Source organism: Mustela lutreola, chromosome 7, assembly GCF_030435805.1.
Source record: "Mustela lutreola isolate mMusLut2 chromosome 7, mMusLut2.pri, whole genome shotgun sequence".
In the NCBI taxonomy this organism is placed as follows: domain Eukaryota; kingdom Metazoa; phylum Chordata; class Mammalia; order Carnivora; family Mustelidae; genus Mustela; species Mustela lutreola.
The window spans coordinates 115767860-115793011 of record NC_081296.1 but is presented as its reverse complement, the minus strand read 5'-3'; positions in this window follow the sequence as shown (position 1 = coordinate 115793011).

The following is a 25152-nucleotide window of genomic DNA, read 5'->3' as shown; positions in this document are numbered from 1 at the left end:
TCCAGCAAGCCCAGTAACTAATGGTTTACAGCTGTCATGGGTACTCTGGTGGGGCCTAATAAGAAAAGCTCTAGGATGTCTAGCAACTGGAATGCAAAATAAGAAAACCGAGTTGAGTATTCTGCCAGAGATAAGGAGCTGATCTCATAGAAAAGCTGGGGCTTTAATGCCACTCAGCCAAGGCATGTATTGAGAGGAGGTATTACATAAATAATGCCTGAATGTAGCTTGGGCTTCTGCCAAAATGCAAACAGATGTGAGGAGAAGGGAGATAGAGCAGCATGTCAGGAAGAGCTTTTACCACAAATATATAGATAATATCTCTGACCATTTGCAAATAAGCATAGTTATTTTAAAATGCCACAGATTTGTAAGGTCCCTGAAATCATCGTGTATGGGTAAAACTGAAGGTGTTCATTTATACATTTATCAAGCACACAGAGTTTGCCACAAATTATCCTAAACAGGGGAGGCCAGAATTTCCTGGCCTCCAGAAGCTCCTAGTATTATATAACGAAAGAGGAAGGAAACAAACACTAGGCAGTATGAAAAGAGATTCAGACTAGACCCAGGGTTTCATAGAGGGAAGATGTGTGTCTTTAACTGTATCTCTAGCTCTTAGCCCAGTGCCTGGCCTATGTATTTCATTCATAATTAATACAAAAATTGGTGAGAACTGAAATGCTGTTATTGAGCCTCATCACATAGGAGCTCAGAGGAATGACACATAATGTAGTCTAAGTGGTGGGAATAAAGAGGGGACAGAGACAACTTTTCAGAGGAAGTGACATTTGGACAGAATTGTTAATGACAGGGTTAAATAAGCAAAGAAAGAGGTCAGAAACATTCTACAAGGTGAGAAAAGTTTGTTCGAGAGAGGAGGGATTGAGATTGGCGCAATTTCCTAGAATTGCAAATATACTACTTTGTTACACCTGCAGGGAATCATCAGACATGGGGCTGGACAGACAGAGACTGGAGTTTGGAGAATGTCATGCTGATTAGTTTGAATTTTAACCTAAAGGCACTGGAAAGACAATTGAAGCATTTTAAGCAGGAAACTGGCCTTACAGGGTTTATAGCATTAAAAGACCACTATGATAGCTTTGTGGAGGATCACTTACGGGGGCTATAAAATTGTAGGCAGAGTGTGATAGAGAGGCTTTGAAATGATCCAGACAAAAATTGATGGGGACTAGATGTCAGGCAGTGGCTATGAGGAAGGATGAGATATGTGGACTAATTTGAGAGACACATAGCAGTAGAACTGGCAAATGTGGTGATTATATACAAGGGTGGGCAAGAAAAAGGCATCCAGAAAGTCACTCGGTTCTGACAGGGCACTGGAGCAAAAGATAACACCATTCACTGAGGCAGTGAACACTGGAAGGGAAGGTTTGGCCTAGTTAGAAAATAATGGGTTCTCTTACTTATGTGATGAGCGAGGGTCTGGAGAAGTTTACATTAAGATACCCAATAGGGGGGCGCCTGGGTGGCTCAGTGGGTTAGGCCGCTGCCTTCGGCTCGGGTCATGATCTCGGGGTCCTGGGATCGAGTCCCGCATCGGGCTCTCTGCTCAGCGGGGAGCCTGCTTCCCTCTCTCTCTCTCTGCCTGCCTTTCTGTCTGCTTGTGATCTCTGTCTGTCAAATCAACAAATAAAATCTTAAAAAAAAAAAAAAAAAAAAAAAAGATACCCAATAGGTTGCTGAATATTCCCTAATATTCAGGGAATATAGCTCATGTAGATTATATATACTATATATACTATATATATTATATATATACTATGTAGATTATATATAATGTAGATTATAGCTCATAAGGGAGCTCTTGACTAACAATGTAACTCTCAGAGTCATTGACTTATATACAATTTGTAACTGTGGCATAGAGACTAGAAGAGATCATGCAGGAGAGTATGTACAGTGAGAGAAAGGCCTGACACAGGGTGTTGAATGATCAGTAGAGGGAAAAGAAAAGCTCCTCTGAGTAGCTTGCCTGAAAACAAAAGTGAATAAATAGTGAAAGAAAGAAGTAAAATGTGGCCATCTGGAGTATATGTGTATCCATTAAAGGAGTAGTGCTACTTAAAGGAGGGGGAGGGGGATGAGAAGGGTGGGGGAGGGAGAAAGGCAAAATGCAGGGGGAGGAAGGAGTGGGAGAGGAGGGGTAGAACGAAGAGAAAGGGAGGAGGAGGAAGAAAAAAAAAGAATGAAGAATGGGTCAACATCTTGATTCTAAAGATATTGCTTTAATTTCACATTTATTGTCTCTAACATTCAGCATGCTCCAATCATAGATCAAAATATCAGATTTGCATATTTTTCTTTTCCTAGTACAAATGGCATCAAAAGTGGATGTGTTAGATGAGAACAACGTGACAGGAGACCCCAAAGAAAAATACCTATTTGGGAATCAGGGTACAATTGCAAGTCAATCTTATCTTCCTTGATAAAACTACTGTTGCTTATTTTGTGATATGTATTGTTATGACGATGGGGCGGACAGAGCCTAAGAGGAGAAAATTATAAATGAGTTATAAAATGAAGACGGATTTACATTTTATATATCTTTGAAAAACTGTACTCCTTGCAAAGGATATATTGAGATTTGTTTCAACAAGGTCTGGGGTGGTGATGGGCAGCCCATGAACAATAAGTTTTCCATCATCACCCCGCACAGTGGAGGTTTTACAGTCTTCTTCTAAATGCATTTTCTGAGACTGTTTTTATAATGCTCTTTCCCTAATTAAGTTGGATATTTTGATGATGCAGAGTCCACTTTTATTTGTCAGCCTTGGCACTTAATTTGATGCCTATACTCTCATTTTCAGTGACATTGGCAAGCATTTTCAAAACGGAAATTACCGAAATAAAATCTAGAGTTATCCACTTACTATATGCTGCTGAGAAGCCTTAAATGGCCTTGCTCAGGCCCAACTGGCATTAATTTAAAAAAATATATGATGCCTGCCTGATTCTAGTAAGTGAAATCCAATTTATCACTTTTCTGAGTATTACATACAATAAAAACAACATAGACTAGATATGCACCAGAATAGAACAATGAAGCCTTGAAAACAAGAAGGAAACAAACCTACAAACCTTCCTTCAATAAATATACTCAAATAAAGCAAAAATAAAAGTAAAAATACTCCTAAAAAAACAATAGTTTTATTTTTAAAGGCACATTTTGGAAGTTCTTTCATATTTATTATTTTGTTGCCTCACTATTAACCCTTCTAAGGCAAGAGTATTATCCCCATTTTACAGATGAAGAAAATAAAGCAGAAAGATTGAGTGACTTGACCAAAGTCAAAGGTAGAGAAGAAATGAGAATTCAAACCCAAGTCTTCTATATTCACCTGCCAGAAGTCATTCTTTAATTCCACGTAGACCAAGAACTGGCGATTTGCAACTCTATTGTTTAAGAAATGATGGGAAATCATGCACTTCCAAAGTATACTGAAACCCTGTGAATCATCATCCTTAGGAAACAAATTCTATCCAAATACAGACACCTTTTGGTTTTTTACTTTTGTTTTGTTTTGGTTCGCATTTAGTGTCCATGAGTTAAAAATTCCTTAGCAATAAATATATTTCATAGGTTAAATTAAACTATTCTATTCAAAAAATATTACTAAATAGTGTATTAGGGGTCCTGGTTTAATTTTTTCTTTCAAACAAGTGATTAGCCAAAATTACAGTCCCCATACATTCATACTGGTTTTATGAACTTGTCTGATGTGAATAAGAGTGAACTACTTTCCACTGGCGCATATTTTAATGAACATCTTTTGGCCAGTGTAACATGTTTTTCTAGCTAGATATGAAGGTTTTCTTTTCATGTACATGTAATTCGCACACACACACACACTTTACGTATCACATACACTGATAGATAAATGAATGTATGTATATACATGATCTTGTGTAGACTCTACAAATTACAAACTAACTGTAAGAGTTTAATATTTAATGCATCCTAAGAGAGAAAGAGAAGGAAGGAGCGAGGGAGAGAGAGAGGGAGAATACAAAGTCTGAGACTCAAAGAGTGGAGGATCTGAAGTGAAGATGCAGTTGAAGCAGAGGAGCCAAGGGAGAGATTAAGCAAAAGAACCAGCCAAACCATGAAAAAATAAATCCTGAAAAGTGATTTTTATCATTCAAGAAAGCAAGAGGGGGCACAGCAGTAGGAAATAGAGCAGCTCCTCCTCCCCCTCCGTGGAGTCACTTTTGTATTCTTTTTAACCCGATTTCTTAAAACGGCGTTGTTTCGTGATGCCCCATGTTGGTTCTTACTTTTTGTATGCTGCTTTGTCTGTGCCCTCCCAGACAGACTGCTTCTCAAGCCGGCGCCCCTGGGAAACTCAAGCGGACACTGACAGAGGACCCCGCGGGCAGGCAGGCGCCTTGCTCTGCGCCCCGCTGCTCCCGCCCTCGGCCCCCTTGCTTCCTCGGCCCCCTTGCTTCCTCGGCCTCACCACTTTGCTCCCTGTCCCCCTCGTGGTCCAGCCGGAGCTCCTCCTGCAACAGCACCCATTCCGCCCAAGAAAGCAGCTCTGTCAAGTTAGAAAGAGACGATGAAGAATAAATGAAAAAAGATGGGATTGGGAGGGAGACAAACCATAAGTGACTCTTAATCTCACAAAACAAACTGAGGGTTGCTGGGGGGAGGGGGTTTGGGAGAAGGGGGTGGGATTATGGACATTGGGGAGGGTATGTGCTTTGGTGAGTGCTGTGAAGTGTGTAAACCTGGTGATTCACAGACCTGTACCCCTGGGGATAAAAATATATGTTTATAAAAAATAAAAAATTATATTAAAAAAAAAAGAAAGAGACGATGAATAGGGAAGTGTATAGAGAAGGGGAATACAAAGTCTGAGACTCAAAGAGTGGAAGATCTTGAAATTTTCTAATTCTGAACAGTTTCTTATTCTTCTAACAAGTCAGTCAGATCTATTCTGGACCAATATTCAACAGAGGAAAAGTCCAATCAGATGCTACATTGTACTGAAGATTGAGATATTTATTCATTTCCATGTGAAATGAGGTATATGATATATCTTAGAGCAGGCTTTGTAACAATTCTCTGTAAGAGTTGAACATTAAATGCATACTGTTAGTTTAATTACTCTGCACTGAGTTTAATTACACGAAGTTCACTCTTCATTTAATAATAAACCCCAATTTCTGCTCATTAGGTCATTAGATTCATGGCTGACCAGGCATTTTCACATTAGCTTGTCATCTATGACATTCTATAATCTAGGAAAATGGTTCAAATTTTATTTTAAAAGACATTTGTGTTACTGTGGTATTAGAACATTTGGCTAAACTAGCAAGTCAAGCAGAAAAAAGCTATTGCTAATAATATCTTAATGATAGGAATATTCATATGTTAACATATTTCATATATTTTTTAAAAAGATTTTATTTATTTATTTGACAGAGAGAGAGAGAGAGATCACAATTAGGCAGAAAGGCAGGCAGAGAGAGGGGGAAAGCAGGTTCTCTGCCAAACAGAGAACCTGATGCGGGGCTCGATCCCAGGACCCTGAGATCATGACCTGAGCTGAAGGCATAGGCTTAACCCACTGAGCCACCCCGGTGCCCCCCTGTTGGACTTTTTGAAGAACCTAAATTGAGACACCCAGGCACCCCAACATTTTATATTGAAACTTCATTAATCCTTTTTCCTTAGAAATATAATTTTTGGCTTAAGAACGTGTAATCAGTATCACTGTAGAATGTAGGCTTCACATATTCCAATTCTTGGAAATTTGGAGACCACCATTTTGCCAAGGCATTGTTTTCCTTATATTTCAGAATTTTTCTGGATACTCTTGGCTCTTTTTCCATATGAATTATAAAATCAGCTTGTCTATCTCTTCCCTCTGTAAAAATTCATTATACTGTTTTTTATAGTCAGTTTTACTGAAAGATAATTTACATAAAGTACACTCATTTAACTGAGTTTAGTGAGTTTTTATAAATATGTATAACATTACATTTCCGTTAACCCACAGAGTTTCTGATGCTTTTTTTGCAGCAAGTTCCTTATTCTCGCCCAAGCCAACAAACTGGATAACCTTAGAAGAAGTGGATAAATTTCTAGAAACATACAATCTTCCAGAACCGAACCAGGAAGAAATGGGAAATCTGAACAGACCAATTATAAGTAACAAAATTTTTTTTGGTAATTTAAAAACTACCAAAAAATAAAAGAGGATCAAATGGATTCACAGGTGAATTCTGCCACATATTTAAGAAAGTTAATACCTATTCTCCTCAAACTATTTCAAAAAATAGAAGAGGAAAGAAAGCTTCCACATACATTTTACAGGGTCAGCATTATCCTGATACAAAAATCAAAGACACCCCACCCCCCAAAAAAGGAAAACAACAGGCCAATATCCTGGTGAACTTAGATGCAAAACACTCAACAAAATATTAGCAAACTGAGTCCAACGAAACATTAAATAGATCATTCACCACATCAGGTGGGATTTATTCCCAGGATGCAGCCATATTCTTATTTATGGTCTTTTCTTTCCACTCCGAGTCCCCTTTAACACTTCTTGGTAAGGCTGGTTGAGAGGTCAAGAACTTTAGCTTTTCTTTGACTAGTGCTTTTTATTTTAGTTATTGTATTCTTCAACTCTGATTGGTTCTTTTGAGTATTTTCTATCTCTTTGGTTCACCTAGAGATAGAAAATATTTAAAAGAATCAATCAGAGTGAACCATGAGAGACTATGGACTCTGGAAAACAATCTGAGGGTTTTGAAGGGGTGGGGGGGGGTGGGAGGTTGGGGGATCCAGGTGGTGGGTATTAGAGAGGGCATGGATTGCATGGAGCACTGGGTGTGGTGCAAATACAATGAATACTGTTACGCTGAAAAGAAATAAAAAATTAAAAAAATATTTTCTATCTCTTTATTGAAGGTCTCACTGAGTTCTCCCATTTTTCTTTAGCTTGGTGAGTATCTTTACGGTCATTACTTTATTTATCAGGCATATTGCTTATCTCTGTTTTGTTAAGTTCTTTTTCTGAGGTGTCATATTCTTTTTTTCAGAGCATATTCCTCTGTCATCCAATTTTGCTTAACTATCTTTGTTCCTATGGAGTAGGCAAAAATGGCTATTTCTCCTAAAGTTGGAGTGATCTTGTGTATAGTGTTCCCTATGCAGACAGTGTGTTCTTGGTGACTTTGGTTGGCTGACTGGCTGGAGCTGTGGCTGTATATGCTAGTTTGTCTTTCAAACTGTAGCATTTTATGGAAAGAATAAAGAAATAATAACAAAAGAAAAGATGAAACAGTAAGATGTAAGAAGGAAAAAGAAAAAAGAGAAAAAATAAAAATAAAACAAGACAAATTTTAAAAATTATAACAAATTAAAAATAAAAAAAAAGTTTGACTTCTTCTTTGCTGATTTGGATGCCTTTAATTTTTTTTTTTTTTGTTTTCTGAATGCTGAGGCTAGGACTTCTAGTACTATGTTGAATAGCAGTGGTGATAATGGACATCCCTGCCATGTTCCTGAACTTAGCGGAAAAGCTTTAAGTTTTTCTCCATTGAGAATGTTATTTACGGTGGGTTTTTCATAGATGGCTTTGATAATATTGAGGTATATGCCCTCTATCCCTACACTTTGAAGAGTTTTGATCAGGAAGGGATGCTATACTTTGTCAAATGCTTTTTCAGCATCTACTGAGAGTATCATATGGTTCTTGTTTTTTCTTTTATTAATGTGTTGTATCACATTGATTGATTTGTGGATGTTGAACCAACCTTGCAGCCCTGGAATAAATCTCACTTGGTCGTGGTGAATAATCCTTTTAATGTACTGTTGAATCCTATTGGCTAGTATTTTGGTGAGAATTTTCGCATCTGTGTTCATCAAGGATATTGGTCTGTAGTTCTCTTTTTTGATGGGATCCTTGTCTGGTTTGGGATCAAGGTGATGCTGGCCTCATAAAATGAGTTTGGAAGTTTTCCTTCCATTTCTATTTTTTGGAACAGTTTCAGGAGAATAGGAATTAGTTCTTCTTTAAATATTTGGTAGAATTCCCGCGGGGAAGCCATCTGGCCCTGGGATTTTGTTCGTTTGGAGATTTTTTAAAAAATTTTTTCAATTTATTTACTTTCAGAAAAACAGTATTCATTATTTTTTCACCACACCCAGTGCTCCATGCAATCCGTGCCCTCTACAATACCCACCACCTGGTACCCCAACCTCCCACACCCCCGCCCCTTCAAACCCCTCAGATTGTTTTTCAGAGTCCATAGTCTCTCATGATTCACCTCCCCTTCCAATTTACCCCAACTCCCTTCTCCTCTCTAACAACCCTTGTCCTCCATGATATTTGTTATGCTCCACAAATAAGTGAAACCATATGATAATTGACTCTCTCTGCTTGACTTATTTCACTCAGCATAATCTCTTCCAGTCCCGTCCATGTTGCTACAAAAGTTGGGTATTCATCCTTTCTGATGGAGGCACAATACTCCATAGTGTATATGGACCACATCTTCCTTATCCATTTGTCTGTTGAAGGGCATCTTGATTCTTTCCATAGTTTGGCGACCATGGCCATTGCTGTTATAAACATTAGGGTACAGATGGCCCTTCTTTTCACGACATCTGTATCTTTGGGGTAAATACCCAGTAGTGCAATGGCAGGGTCATAGGGAAGTTCTCTATGTTTGCAGATTTTTGATGACTGTTTCAATCTCTTTACTGGTTATGGGTCTGTTCAGGCTTTCTATTTCTTCCTGGTTCAGTTGTGGTAGTTTATATGTCTTTAGGGATGCATCCATTTCTTCCAGATTGTCAAATTTGTTGGCGTAGAGTTGCTCATAGTGTGTTCTTATAATTGTCTGTATTTCTTTGGTGTTAGTTGTGATCTCTCCTCTTTCATTCATGATTTTATTTATTTGGGACCTTTCTCTTTTCTTTTTGATAAGTCTGGCCAGGGGTTTATCAATTTTATTAATTCTTTCAAAGAACCAGCTCCTAGTTTCGTTGATTTGTTCTATTGTTTTTTTTGTTTTGTTTTGTTTTGTTTTGTTTCTATTTCATTGGTTTCTGCTCTGATCTTTATGATTTCTCTTCTCCTGCTGGGTTTAGGGTTTCTTTCTTGTTCTTTCTCCAGATCCTTTAGGTGTAGGGTTAGGTTGTGTACCTGAGACCTTTCTTGTTTTTTGAGAAAGGCTTGTACCGCTATATCTTTTCCTCTCAGGACTACCTTTGTTGTGTCCCGCAGATTTTGAACTGTTGTGTTTTCATTATCATTTGTTTCCATGAATTTTTTCAATTCTTCTTTAATATCCTGGTTGACCCATTCATTCTTTAGATGGATGCTGTTTAGTCTCCATGTATTTGGGTTCTTTCCAAATTTCCTCTTGTGATTGAGTTCTAGCTTCAGAGCATTGTGGTCTGAAAATATGCAGGGAATGATCCCAATCTTTTGATACTGGTTGAGACCTGATTTAGGATGCAGGATGTGATCTATTCTGGAGAATGTTCCATGTGCACTAGAGAAGAATGTGTATTCTGTTGCTTTGGGATGAAATGTTCTGAATATATCTGTGATGTCCATCTGGTCCAGTGTGTCGTTTAAGGCCTTTATTTCCTTGCTGATCTTTTGCTTGGATGATCTGTCCATTTCAGTGAGGGGAGTGTTAAAGTTCCCTACTATTATTGTATTATTATTGATGTGTTTCTTTGATTTTATTATTAATTGCTTTATATAGTTGGGTGCTCCCACATTAGGGGCATAGATTTTTAAAATTGTTAGATCTTCTTGTTGGACAGATCCTTTGAGTATGATATAGTGTCCTTCCTCATCTCTTATTATAGTCTTTGGCTTAAAATCTATTTGATCTGATATAAGGATTGGCACCCCTGCTTTCTTCTGATGTCCATTAGCATGGTACATTGTTTTCCACCCCCTCACTTTAAATCTGGAGGTGTCTGTGGGTCTAAAATGAGTTTCTTGTAGGCAACATATAGATGGGGTTTGTTTTTTTATCCATTCTGATACCCTGTGTCTTTTGATTGGGGCATTTAGCCCATTAACATTCAGGGTAACTATTGAGAGATATGAATTTAGTGCCATTGTATTGCCTGTAAGGTGACTTACTGTGTACTGTCTCTGTTCCTTTCTGATCTACCACTTGTAGGGTCTCTCTTTGCTTAGAGGACCCCTTTCAATATTTCCTGTAAAGCTGGTTTGGTGTTTGCAAATTCTTTCAGTTTTTGTTTGTCCTGGAAGCTTTTATCTCTCCTTCTATTTTCAATGATAGCCTAGCTGGATACAGTATTCTTGGTTGCATGTTTTTCTCATTTAGTGCTCTGAATATATCATGCCAGCTCTTTCTGGCCTGCCAGGTTTCTGTGGATAAATCTGCTGCCAATCTAATATTTTTACCATTGTATGTTACAGATTTCTTTTCCCGGGCTGCTTTCAGGATTTTCTCTTTGTCACTAAGACTTGTAAATTTTACTATTAGGTGACAGGGTGTGGACCTATTCTTGTTGATTTTGAGGGGGGTTCTCTGCACCTCCTTGATTCTGATGCTTGTTCCCTTTCCCATATTAGGGAAATTCTCTATAATAATTCTCTCCAATTCTCCCCCCCGGGGGAGAGGGGAGTTGGGAGAGGGGGGTGGGGTTATGGACATTGGGGAGGGTATGTGCTATGGTGAGTGTGAAGTGTGTAAACCTGGTGATTCACAGACTTGTACCCTTGGGGATTAAAATACATTATATGTTTATTAAAAATTAAAAAAAAAAGAAAAAAAAAAAGAAAAAAAAACAACCCCACCAAACTACCCTTGTTTCTGTGCCCTAGAACCACAAGGTAGTTGGTGTGGGCTTGAGGACCCCAGGCTTGCTGATTTTGCAAGCCTTCTGTGACTATAGAGAGCATTCTCACAATTCCTCAGCCTTTTTAAACCCAGCTTTTTTTTCCGTGCACCAGCGGGATGAGAGCTGGGATGTAGGTTTGGGGAGTGTGAATATGCTGAAGTCCCAGCTCACGGAGATGACCCAGTTGGCCTATTATGGTGTCTGGACCCTGCTTCAGTCTAGGCTTTTCAGGCAGAGTGAGAACATCAACTGTATATGTTCCCCAGTCCCTCTAATCTGGGGAAGTTTCCAGCAGCTCCTGCACCTGGTTGGCAAAGTTCTGGCCTATTTTATATGTGAGTTGCTCTTTTAAACCATGGCTTTTTTCTGTGCCCAAGGACAGAGGGATCTCTTTCTTATCCCTCAGCACTATGACTCCTCCACTGCTGTTGGCAGCACCTGGGGTGTGGGTTCCCCTTGCTACCATATCTATGTTTCTCTTCCTGTTCTAGTTTGGTTATTCAATAGCGTTCAGTCAGCCATCAGTTCTTTAGGAGGAACTGTTCTATTAACAGATATAATTTGGTATATCCCATGGAGGAGGTGAGTGCAGTTCTTACACTACCATCTTGAACCTGATCAGAATGTTTTCCTTTCATCATTAAGTATAAAGTTTGCACAGATGTCTATTATCAGGTTGAGAGTACTCCCTTCTATCTCTAGTTTTCTGAGAGAATTAGTTTCAATTTTGACAAATAGTATTTCTGCAACCACTGAGTTTATAATATAGTTCTTTTACTGTTAATAGGGTGATTTACAAGGACTTTTTTTGAATAAGCTAATCCTGTATTCTTGAAATAAATCTAACCTGATCCTTACAAGTTATCTTTTTTAATATAGTGCTTAAATCAACTTCTTAAAATTAAAGGTTTTTCATCTATTATTTGAATAACATTTATAATTTTTCTTTTAATATATCTGTCTGCTTTTGATATCAGGGTAATTCCCATCTCAAAAAACTTGTTGAAATTTTTCCTTATTCAAATATTGAGCTTATGTAGGAATGGCATTATTTATTCTTAAGAGTAAACAGAATTCACCAGTAAAATCACGTGGGTTTAGAGTTTTCTTGTGGGAATTTTTAAATTCAAATTTTTAAGAGCTGTGGAGTTATTAATATTTTATTTCTGGTATGAATCTTAATAAGTTGTGTCATTTGAAGATTTTGTCAAATTTTCCTTACTATCCTTTTATTGTCGATAGTATATATAGGGATTTCCATTCTCTCATTCCTGATACTGCTGATACTGACTCATTTGCAGGTCTTCTTTTTCTCTTTTTTTACTCTATTATAATTTTTGAAGACATGATTTGGTTTTGTTGATTCATTTTTATTGTTATATCTTTAAAAAATATACTTATTTCCTTACTTCTCCTTACTTTTGGTTTAATTTTTTTTATTTTCAAAGAATTTTGAAGTAGAATCTTAAATAATTGATTTAGCCCAATCTTCTTTTCTAACATGAGCATTTTAGATTACACATTTCCCTCTAATCCTTGCTTTAGTGGCATTCCACAAATTTTGAGTTAATGTATTTTATTATCATTCTTTCCGGAGTATTTTTTAAATTACTTTATTACTTACTACTTGATCCATAGGCTATTTAGAATTGTGTCATTTATTGTGCAAGTGTTGGGAAATTCTTGAGAATTTTGCTGTTTAATTCTGGTTTAAGAATTTTATGATGAAAGTACATATTTGGTATTATTTTGATTCTTTTAATGAGTCTTCTAAACACATCAGTTTGTATACGTTAAAAATCTACAGCTTTTGTATGTCCATCACATCTCAATTAAGTAGTTAAAAAATAATGAATCTTGTTTCACAGCCCAGCAAACGGTCTATATTGGTGAATTTTTTGCTTGCATTTTGAAAAGACCATGTACTCTACATGTGTTGGGTGGACTGTCTTATAAATTTCAGTTAGTTCACATTTGTTAACATGGTTTTTAATTTTTTTCATACCAGCTTTTCTGCCTACTGCTATTAATTACTGAATAAGGAATATTCAAGTGTCCAAATATAATAGTGGAATTATATCTTTCTCCCTTCAGTTCTCTTTTGGTTTCATTGTACTTTGAAGCTTCATATACTTGGATCTTTTTACAAACACATTTAGTAATTCTATGTTTCTTTGATGAATTAGCCCTTTATCATTACAAAATTTCACCCATTTTGTATAGTAATATCCTATGCTCTACAGTCCTCTTTGACATTAATGAAGTAACTCCACTTTTCTTTTATAAAAAGACTTTATTTATTTGACAGAGAGTGAGTGCACAAGCAGGGGAAGCAGCAAAGGAAGAGGGAGAAGCAGGCTCCCTAGCCAGTTGCTGGGCTTGATCCCAGAAGCCTGGGATCATGATCTGAGCCGAAAGCAGAACCTTAACTGACTGAGCCACTTAGGTGCCCTGTAAATCCAATTTTCTCATGTGTTTCATAATATATCTTCCTCTTAACTTTTTACTTTTAAGCCATATATATATATATATATATATATATATATATATATTTAAAATGCATTTCTTGTAGACAGCATATTTAGGTCTTGTTTATCCTGTAGGGCAATCATTGCTTTTTGAGTGTTCAGAATATTTATATTTAATGAAATTATTTATATGGCCACATTTAAGTCCATCATTTTGATGACTGTTTTTCTGTCCCATATTGTCTATTCTATTTTTCTAATTTTCCTGTCTTCTTTTGGATTAAGTTACTATGTACTAATATTCCACTTTCTCTCTCCTTTTGGCTTATTAGCTATACCTCTTTAAATTAAATAAGTGGTTGCTCTGGGGCATTAAAATATTCAATTTATCGTGTTGTACCTTCAAAGAATAATATATTATTTCCCAAATAATAAAAGAAACTTAGAGCAGTATGTTTCCACTTACCCTCTTATTTTTTTGTAGTATTACTCTAAATAACTTTTATTTCTATATATAGTGATGTAGTCAAAACACACTGATTAAATAAAATAATTTATTTTAACATTTATTTTTAAAAAATTTAGAAAAGTAGAAAAAGCCTTTTATGTTTACTCACAATTTAACTTTTGCAATGTATTTTATTATTTCATATGGACCCAAGTTTTCACTTGAAAACATTTTCCTTCTCTGGATGCTTTTATGATTTTTCTCTTTATCACTCATTCAGTAATTTGATAAAAATATCCCTTGGTATACTTTTAAAATATGTTTTTCTTACTTGGAGTTCACTCCAAGTAAGAAAAGATTAATACTTAGGATTAATCAGATTTGAACATTTTCAGCCTTTTTGTTTTATTTCAAAATTTTTTTTTCCTATTGGACACCTTCCCCCTTTTTGGTTTCCAATTAACCTTTTACAGGTCATTTTATATTGTTCTACACATCATTGAAGCACTGTTTATTTTTTTCCCATACTTTTATTCACTGTGCTATGTATGTTTTATCAATCATCTTAAAATGTCTAGAAGCAAAAGTCCCCTTATTACTCTTTTATTTCTGTGTAATTTTAATTAATTTCTGTGTAATTAAATTTTGAATTACTTCCCCAAAATATATATTTGATTTTTAATTCACATGAGGAAGTAAAAATATGAAAGGAGACAAACATACTGTGTTAAGTTGGAAACAGGACTTCCATGTATAATCAAAGTTATATTTACTTATTTAAAAATACCTTTGTATTATGTATATGCCAGTCGTGTTTCATTAGTAAATGGAAAACCAAAGATCACCAAATAGTTGAAAAAAATAAACAAAAGAAGTCCAATATGAAGTAACAGAACAAATGTTCCTGAAAAAAATTAGCGATAACTATGGGAAAGAAAAATAATTCTAATTGGTATGCTCAGAGAGACTGGGAAGGATAGATACTGCACTCTTAAAGTAAGAACTGACTGAACTGAAAAAGAAGTTGTCAGAAAGATATTTTTGAAATAAAAATATTAAGAAAATTAAAATTCAACATTTGAGATTAAAAAGATGAACTGCTATAGAGTTTTTTTCAGTATCCTAGTTAATGCCAGCCACCTTGCAAATATGGCAAAATGGTCACAACAGAAGAAAGATTAAATGGTCAGCTCAACTCAATATAAATTTATTATCATCCTTTTTTTCTGTGAAAATTACCCCCAAACTTTTTTTGGTTGTGTCCAAAGAATTATTTTGGTCAGAAAAGGACAACACATTGCGAGGTATTATGAGCAACCAGATTTCCTCCTTAAATCTGTGCATGTGCTATATTTCCTATCTACGCATTCTTTGTTATTTCTAATTTCATTGTCCTAGCTATAAAGAAATCTTCCAACATTTACTTTACACAAGAAAAGTTTCAGTATCCATTTTTTAAAAACAGAGCTAATGAAGCTAAAAGTTAACCTTACCTAGACCTGCCTTGCTACATCGTAAGTAATTCACATAAATTTTTATTTTAATTGCCTATACTTTTAGGAGTAGATTTCAACAAGTAAAATTGATTAGCAAAACTGGAATTTTTGCTTGTATGTGATACAATTATAAAATTAGAGTCAGTCTACTCATAAATAATTGTTTAGAGGTTGACAATAGAAGCAACAGATAAAATTGCCTGAAGTATTGAGCCTGGAAAGTTTTTTGCATAAAATTAAATTACGCATATAAAACACTGATGAATGATTAACACTAGGCAGTGTGTACAATAAATCAAACCAGTTGTGCTCCTATAGACACAAGCTAATAAACCAGACTGGACTTTGTTTGTTTAGAGTGATTAGTATGTCTTTCATGTTAAGTATGACTAATAGTTACTTTTTATGAATTATAGTCATAAGCTTAAGCCATCAAAATGACTCAGATAATCATCATTAGCATCTAGCATTTTACATATCCAAGATACTTTACATCAACATATTTTTCCTTCAAATTTCTGCCCAAGGCATTCTTATGTCTTAGGCTAATTTTAGTTATTACTGGTTCCCAACAATGACATTATTTTTCAAAAGTGTGTTTATAAGTTAAGGATTTGAAAATGATACACAGTGTTTTAAACAGTGATTTTATTATGAGTTTTCTCACCACTATTATGAAAATAATATGGCTGAATACTAAAAGTATTATTTTCTGTCTCTGGGACATTCAAAACTCTGGTACTGAGCTATTATAGAAAGAATGGGAGCCATGTGTTCTTTTCCTTCTATTGATGCCAATTATAAAGTGACTTTTATTAAAAACTATTCTATTTTGGCTTTTTATGCCAACAATGGAATATCTGGCACCAATGGTCAGGTTGAGTATATGGTTGGGAAGCAAGAGTCCTTGCAAATATGCTTTAAACATGTACACAGATATTTGGAATATCATTAAAAGAAGCTTGCTTTTTAAAATTTTATTTCTTGGAGAATGGAGAAAGGAATTTGAAAGACATGATCCATGTGCAGAGAAGTAAATCAGCAACTGCTGGTTTCAAGCCACAGCCTAAGTTAGTTTTCCCTTTGGACAGCCTGGCTGCTGACCAAGGTCTTACCTTTCAGTCTTATCTGTAAAACTTTATCTCCCTACACTGGATTGCTTCATATTTTTCTTGCCTTCAATCGTGCTCATCTCCTTTCCCTGCCAAATTATGCTGAATGAGATAAAATAATCAAAGACTATCACAATGCCAGCAAGTTGTATATGTTTATAAATTAAATAAGCTAATTTATTTCATTCTGAAGCAAAAACCTGAAAGCATAAATCCCCTCCTCTAGTCTTTTCATTCTCTACTTTGCTTTGTTCTCTAAATCTTTTATTTTTTAATTATTTTTTAAAATTACTTTTCAGTGTTCCACAATCATTGTTAAATGCCATGTACACTGAGCTGATTTTCATTGTGTCCCCTCTCTTCCCATTCCCTCCACTTCTCTCAAATCAGGTATATGTATGTTGAGTCTCTCCCTAGTTATATAGTATAATACCCATGTTACCTTTGGAAGAGGGAAAATTGGACTAACAACCCATAAATACTAACCAAAGTATGTTTTCATCTTAAGAATTCCTAGTTGGTATATATTATGCTGACCAATCATAAGAGAGGGGACAGAGGTAGTTAAGGACCTCTACCTAGCAATAGTTGGCAGGCAGGCTGGGAGGCACTAAGGGCTTAAATCCAAATCTATAGTGGGAAAGAGCACAGGTGTGGGAAAGACTATAGTGATTTCAGGCTAGTAGGGAGACAGGTCCAGATTTCTACCCTGTAATATGTGAGGGGGCAGGTCTGTGTCATTTCAAATAAGTAGAGTGCTTTTATACACAAAACCAAACTAGGTGGACAAGAGAAGAAAAGGTATATATGGAATCTTTATCTATAAAGAGCATGCCATCTAGTTGAAACATTGAATCATTTAGCCAAGTGGTACACTGCAATATAAGAAAATGTCAAACAAAATGTCATTAATTAGATATGATTTAAATAAGAAGACAGTTTTATCTGGACAGTAACTCTTTTATATTATAAATATTTACTTGGACATAAATATAAGTCAGTGGATTTGATTACAAACAGCATCTCATGAAATAAAACAGTGGGTTTTTTTTTCTTAAGCAAAATAGCAGTGGTGCTGCTTTCATTAGGAAAGTTGGAAAATAGTATTTCATTTTCTCTTCCAGTCCTATGTTTTAGCTAATAGTAATAACTATTATTTTTATATTATTAACATTTTTATTTACAGAAATATTTTACCACAGTATTTCAATGGTGACAAATATACTAGACAATTGAAATGCATTAGTTAACTTTGTCATCCTTCTTTAATATTATTAATTTATAAAGGCATGACTATGACACAAAACAATACACTAGGGACAGTAAGAACTATATATAAACAGGTGTGCCTGGGTGGCTCAGTGGGTTGGCTCAGGTCATGATCTCAGGGTCCTGGGATTAAGCCCCGCATCAGGCTCTCTGCTTAGCAGGGAGCCTGTTTCCGCCTCTCTCTGCCTGCCTCTCTGCCTACTTGTGATTTCTCTCTCTGTTTGTGTCAAATAAATAAATAAAATATTTTTAAAAAAGAATTATATATAAATAAAGATCTTATACAATTATACAAATCATAATTAGTATAATAAAATGATCAGCCAATATAGCACATATTTAGTGATATAAAATTATCACATTATAAATGAAAAAAATACCATAGAAGGTCCATAGTCCATGCAAATGGAAAACTCCTATTTAAAAAAAATTTTTTTAAAGATTTTTATTTATTTATTTCACAGACAGAGATCACAGGTAGGCAGAGAGGCAGGCAGAGAGAGAGGAAGGGAAGCAGGCTCCCTGCTGAGCAGAGAGCCCAATGCGGGGCTCAATCCCAGAACCCTGGGATCATGACCTGAGCCGAAGGCAGAGGCTCTAACCCATTGAGCTACCCAGGTGCCCCAAAACTCATATTTTTAAGTGATCAAATTGTTAAGTAATCATAATACCCCCACCTCTGTCTCTGTCTCTCAAATATATGCACAATCACACACAAACTTGCAAGCAAAAATATCAGGAGCTAGTGACAATAAAACAGTTTGCCATAATCTGTTTAGATATACATATCTAATGGTCTCATAATCTGTGAATTTTTAAAAGAATTTATTTGAGAGAAAGAGAGACAGAAAGAGTGTGAGCAGGGGTGGGAGGGGAGGGTCAGAGGGAGAGGAAGAGAAAGTCTTAAGCAGATACTACTCTGCGTGTGGAGTCTGCCTTTGGGCTCCATCTCATGACCCTGAGATCATGATCTGACCTGAAACCAATGACACCAGGATCACAACCTGAGCTGAAATCAACAGTCAGATGCTTAACCAACTGTACAACCCAGGCTCCCCTAATATGTGCATTTTTATACATAGGTTTCATGTCTTTAGATCAATGTTACTTTCTAGCAGTTTGATGTTGAACTCTAATAGACAAAAACCCCTTTCTTTACATTGCAGAGGACAATTAGATCAAAATTAATACTTTCATGTATTCATTTGCATGAATTTGAAAAAACAGCTAGGAATAAGAATGCTCTACTTTTAACAATATAGTCTAGTGGCATAAATTTAGACCAACAGGGGGAAAACTTACATTTTGGTCTGATCATCTGGGTTTCTTAATAAATTCAAGTAATCCTAATGTTTATTTAAATTCTCACCCTTTCCAAGTGTAGATTTCTAGTTCACTTTAAGAGTCTATCTAGACAAATACATAGTCATAATCAGGCACAGAAAATATTGCTCTCCTCTTTTAAAAAATGATTGGAAGACAGTTACTATTTATTAGAGACTTAACACTAAGACCAAATCTTTTAAAGCAAAACTCTGGATCAGAGTCAAGGATACAGGCTAGATTAGGAAAGGTAAGAAGAGTGAGAGTAAGACCAGCAGCATGCTAGATGCATGAAGAGACAGAAATATCAGGATAGCACAAGAATGTATCATGATGACTGGGGAGAGCAGTTACCAGAGAACCAAATAAATTGTAAGTAATAAAACAAACAAACCTAGTCAGAGAGCTGATTTGAGCACTCAAATAACAATATCAAGGTAAGATACTCAAACTCGGAGTTGTTTTGGTTCAGGTTAAGTACTTTTACCCCTATTACTTGGAAATGTATTGTCCAATATGGTAATCACTAGCTTTACATGACTATTTAAATTAAATAACACTTAAAAATTCAATTCTTTACGTACACTGGCCATATTCTAAGTGCTCAGTTAATGCACAGTTAGTAGCTTCTTTATTGGATAGCACAGGGAGAAAACAGTTTCATCATTCAGAAAGTTCTATTAGATAGCAATGACCTAGAAATATGAATTGAACTGTCACCTGGCTTAAACTAGCATTTGCAGCCATAAAGAAAAAACTCTACTACTCTCCCCTGGTCCTTTTCTTGTAAATAATCATAAAATTGAACAAAATATATGAAGCAACTATATTTAAGCACTGTACAACAGATGGTATAAGTGCAATACTTAAAAGCTGAGAAACTGGAGGTGAGATCCATAATCATACAATTACCTGACTAGGTGTAATATTCTGACCATAGCAAGGAGCCAGAGTCCAACTAGGGCATGGCAGTCAAGCGGAGCTGAAGAGTCATATAGTAAGACCTCCAGGCAGCTTAAGTCACTGGAATTTATGGGAAAGAAGACAGAGTAACTACACAGAGGTTTTCCTGGTGGGTTCTCAGGAATGCAGTGGACACTGAATGAGCAGGACAAGACAATACTGGGTTTTGCCAGATTATAACTGTGATGGATTTGAGCCCAGCAAGTATAGAGAATTTGTAAATATTCCTTTAAAATGCTGAGCATTAAGGTGAGACATCAGAAAACCTCCACCTTTAAAAAGCAATGGCAACAAAAACAGAACAACAAACAGTACATACTCTAGGTCTGCCCTAATAAAGCCTAAAACCATATCCTGGCCAGATGTACAAGGGAGACAGAGTTTAAATGTTGAGTCCTATCAAGTTAGAAGGGTTTGGAAAAAGGAATGAGCTTCACAGAAGCTCCACTAGCAAAATATAAGACTGAGCACACATAAGTTCAAGATGCTCAGCTCGGAACTGAACATTGAACTAGAACAATAACCCACATTTTCCAGGGGAAGATAACAGATTTCAGAGCTTCTGAAATGTATCATTTATAATGTCCAATACAAAGTAAAAAATTAGTAGACATTTAAGGAATAGAAAACTGTGACTTAGAGTCAGGAAGATAAAAAGAAGTCAATAGTAAATGACTTTAGTGACCCAGATATTGGATTAATTAGACTTTAAATCAGTTATTATAAATAAATATGTTCAAAGAATTAAAATCAAAAATGTTCAAAGAATTAAGGGGAAACATCGTTTTTTATTATTAATTTTTTAATTTTTAATTTTTTATAAACATATAATATATTTTTATCCCCAGAGGTACAGGTCTGTGAATCGCCAGGTTTACATACTTCACAGCACTCACCAAAGCACATACCCTCCCCAATGTCCATAATCCCACCCCCTTCTCCCAAACCCCCTCCCCCCAGCAACCCTCAGTTTGTTTTGCGAGATTAAGAGTCACTTATGGTTTGTCTCCCTCCCAATCCCATCTTGTTTCATTGATTCTTCTCCTACCCACTTAAGCCCCCATGTTGCATCACCACCTCCTCATATGAGGGAGATCATATGATAGTTGTCTTTCTCCGCCTGACTTATTTCGCTAAGCATGATACGCTCTAGTTACATCCATGTTGTCGCAAATGGCAAGATTTCATTTCTTTTGATGGCTGCATAGTATTCCATTGTGTATATATACCACATCTTCTTGATCCATTCATCTGTTGATGGACATCTAGGTTCTTTCCGTAGTTTGGCTATTGTGGACATTGCTGCTATAAACATTCGGGTGCACGTGCCCCTTTGGATCATTACATTTGTATCTTTAGGGTAAATACCCAGTAGTGCAATTGCTGGGTCATAGGGCAGTTCTATTTTCAACATTTTGAGGAACCTCCATGCTGTTTTCCAGAGTGGTTGCACCAGCTTGCATTCCCACCAACAGTGCAGGAGGGTTCAAGAGGAAACATAGTTTTAATGCAAATACTTATATTGATTTTTGAAATTAAAATTGACTGGAATAACCAAAACAATTTTGAAAAGAAGAGCAAAGTTCACTTTAAGAGTTACCATAAAACTACAAGTCAATGCAATGTGGTATTGGTGCAAGGGTAAACACATAAATTAAAAAAAAAGAGAGAGAGAGAGAATAGATTTTCCAGAAACAAACCTACATATACACAGCCAATGGAATGAAAAATGTGTACATTCAAGTAACTGGTGATCTTTGTTAATAAGATGAACTTCAGTGCTGTCCTCAAAATACAAAAAGGTTTATCTGAAATGGATCATGGAGCTAAATTAAAACACTATGGCTATAAGCATTCTTGAAAATAAACAGGAGATTGTTGTGGCACAGAATATACAAACAATAAAGAAAAAACCGTATAAATGGCACTTCATCAGTCTGATATCTTCTTTTTATATTTTTTTTATTTTTTTAAAGATTTTTATTTATTTATTTGACAGACAGAAATCACAAGTAGGCAGAGGCAGGCAGAGAGAGAGGAAGGGAAGCAGGCTCCCTGCTGAACAGAGAGCCAGATGCAGGGGCTCAATCCCAGGACCCTGAGATCATGACCTAAGCCGAAGGCATAGGCTTTAACCCACTGAACCACCCAGGCACCCCTAATATCTTCTTTTTAAAAGATACCATTAATAAAATGAAGGGACTAGAAAATAGGAGAAAAAATATTTATAATACTCTTATCTTCAGGAAAGGACTATTTTCTAAAATTTATAAAAATTCTTAAAAAGCGGAGTGCCTGGGTAGCTCAGTGGGTTAAGCCTCTGCTTTTGGCTCGGGTCATGATCCCAGGGTCCTGAGATTCAGCCCCGCATCTGGCTTTCTGCTCAGCAGGGAGCCTGCTTCCTCCTCTCTCTCTGCCTGCCTCTCTGCCTGCTTGTGATCTTTGTCTGTAAAATAAATAAATAAAATCTTAAAAAAAAAAAAAAAGAAAATACCATTCTAAAAAAATTCTTAAAAAGCAATGAGTGGATAAACAGTCCAAATAAAAAACAATGAGCCTGAAATTGTAATGGACAGTTCACAAGAGGAGATGGATAAATGATCATTAAGCACATGAAAAGATGTTCAACATATTTAGTCAGGAGTGAAATGTAAATTAAAGCCACAATGAGAAGCCTATGTAGAACCATGAAAACAGCTTCACAAATGACAGTATCAGTGTCATTGGGGATGTAGGATAATGACAATGCTCATACATTACTGGTGAGATTGGAAAAGAGTATACTTTGGGAAAAAATGGTCAATTTTTAATAAAATTCAACACATACATACCTTGTGACCCAGCAATTTCAGTTGAGATAGTTATGAGTGAAACAAAAGCATGCCCCCCAAAACATCCACCAAACTAAACAAAAGAACATCTATACACAAATACTTATAGCAATTTTATTCCTACAGCCAAAAGGTGGAATTTACCCAACTATCCATCAACAGATGGGTGGATTTGTTTGTTTGGTGGAAACATCTATTACAGATAAAGATGCAAGGGAAGAAGAGTAGAAAATTCCTAAGATCATGATGCACATCTCAGATCTGTGCAAAGCAGGGGGAACGAAAGGAAGGTTTGGTTGAAGAGTCTCAAATATGGTGCAATTCTGAAAAAGTTTTGGATTAGCCACTAGAAAGTATTGGCACAAAGACTGCCCATTGATTAGGTCTTCATTCGGCTACAAATAGTCCAGACCTAAAATACAAACTGTGTCTAGGAAATGTCATTGTCTGACATTGTCCAAGGAAAGCATGGCTTATCTCAGACACTGGGGTACTAAAGAGACTGTAGTCAGGGCTTGTCAGCTAATTGTACTCCTTCTGCTGCTTGTCTCTTAAAGGGATGCCGAGGAGCACACCTCCATGGTTGCCACCATGGGTAAAAGATGATATTAAAATAGATTACCATTCCGCACACACACACACAAAAGCCAAAAAACCCCCTAAAACTAAAAACTTATATATGCCACATGGATGTAACTTTGGAAAACAGAAACAAAGAAATGAATGGTTACTCTTGCTAATTACAACAGTATCAAATAACTACATGAAATGTTAGTGGATTTCTCTCATCTGTATATATATATAGTACTTCTGTAACTACTACATAAGCATTATTTGCACATTTTAATTTAATATTGCAAGCATCTCTCCACAAAATTCATCAATGTTATTTTAATGTCTATGCAACTTATTTATTCAGTAGTATGTACCTAGTATGTTCCAAAACAAAACAAATCAAAAAAACCAAAACCTCGAAAAGTGGCATGTATTGCATAGAGCACTGGGTGTGGTGCATAAACAATGGATTCTGGAAAACTGAAAAGACATAAAATAAAATAATATTAAAAATGTTCTTTACTGGGGCGCCTGGGTGGCTCAGTGGGTTAAGCCGCTGCCTTCGGCTCAGGTCATGATCTCAGGGTCCTGGGATCGAGTCCCACATCGGGCTCTCTGCGTGGTGGGGAGCCTGCTTCCTCCTCTCTCTCTCTCTCTGCCTGCCTCTCTGCCTACTTGTGATCTCTCTCTGTCAAATAAATAAAATCTTAAAAAAAAAAAAGTTCTTTACTATAAAAAGGAATAGAAACTAGTTGGGAGATATTATTGGGCATTTAGTTCCCCCCCTTTTTGATAGTAAAGTAATAAGGATCCTTTATTCTTAAGTTTTTGGATTTGTGATTATTTCCATAAGGTAGGACTAGAAGTGTAATTCCAAACCTAGACATCTTTAAGTATTTTGATATATATTCTCAAAATTGCTTTTAATTGTACCAGAATAGCTGGGTCCGTATAATTACATATTCTCCAATTTGGAGAAATCACAACATTTTTAAAAAGTTTTGCTAATTTGTTAGGCTAAACAGTAGATATAGAAATCTTATTAACTTATTATGAATTTAACTTCCTGTCAAAATTGAATTTGATTCAAGTGTTAATTAACTATATTTACTTTTGTATGAAATACTTGCTTTAACTCCAGCCTGTTAGTTTTTTGCTCCCAGAGTCTTACAGTTTTAATGCTTTTATATAGTTTCATAAATTTACAGATATTATACTTCAATGTTTTTATCATATATGTTGCTTTGAGGTATTTTTTTAAAACTATATTTTGTGGAGTTTAATGTCCTTTGGGCATGAAAACAAACATCCATTTATTTCTTGACTCATCATTTAGTCATTACTTGGAACTGCAATTTTTACAACAATTTACCCATAATTTTATCTAAATGCTTGTGCTTACCATCATTTCAAATTTTTATTGCACACATCCCTAAATTTATGACTGTCACTTGAATCCCACTGGCACTTCAAATTTCATTTACTTAAAACTGTATTTATTTACTCATTTTCCCACATTCTTCTCTTTCTGGAAGTCCCATATTCCCTATCATCTCATAGCCAATCAATCTCTGTAACATCCCTGAAAACTGTTCTGTCATCTCTTGTTCTGCTACATTAATTCAGACCTCCATTACTTTCTATCTAGACCTTAAAAAAGTGTTCTACTTCAGTCTATACTTTTTCATACCATTCTATTTCTTTTCATTTTGGACTCATTCTCCTAATGTACACCTTAAATCATTAGAGAAGATGACAGGCTCTTTCTCCAGGTATTCACTGAGACTGAGGATGTAGGTACTGCAGTTTGG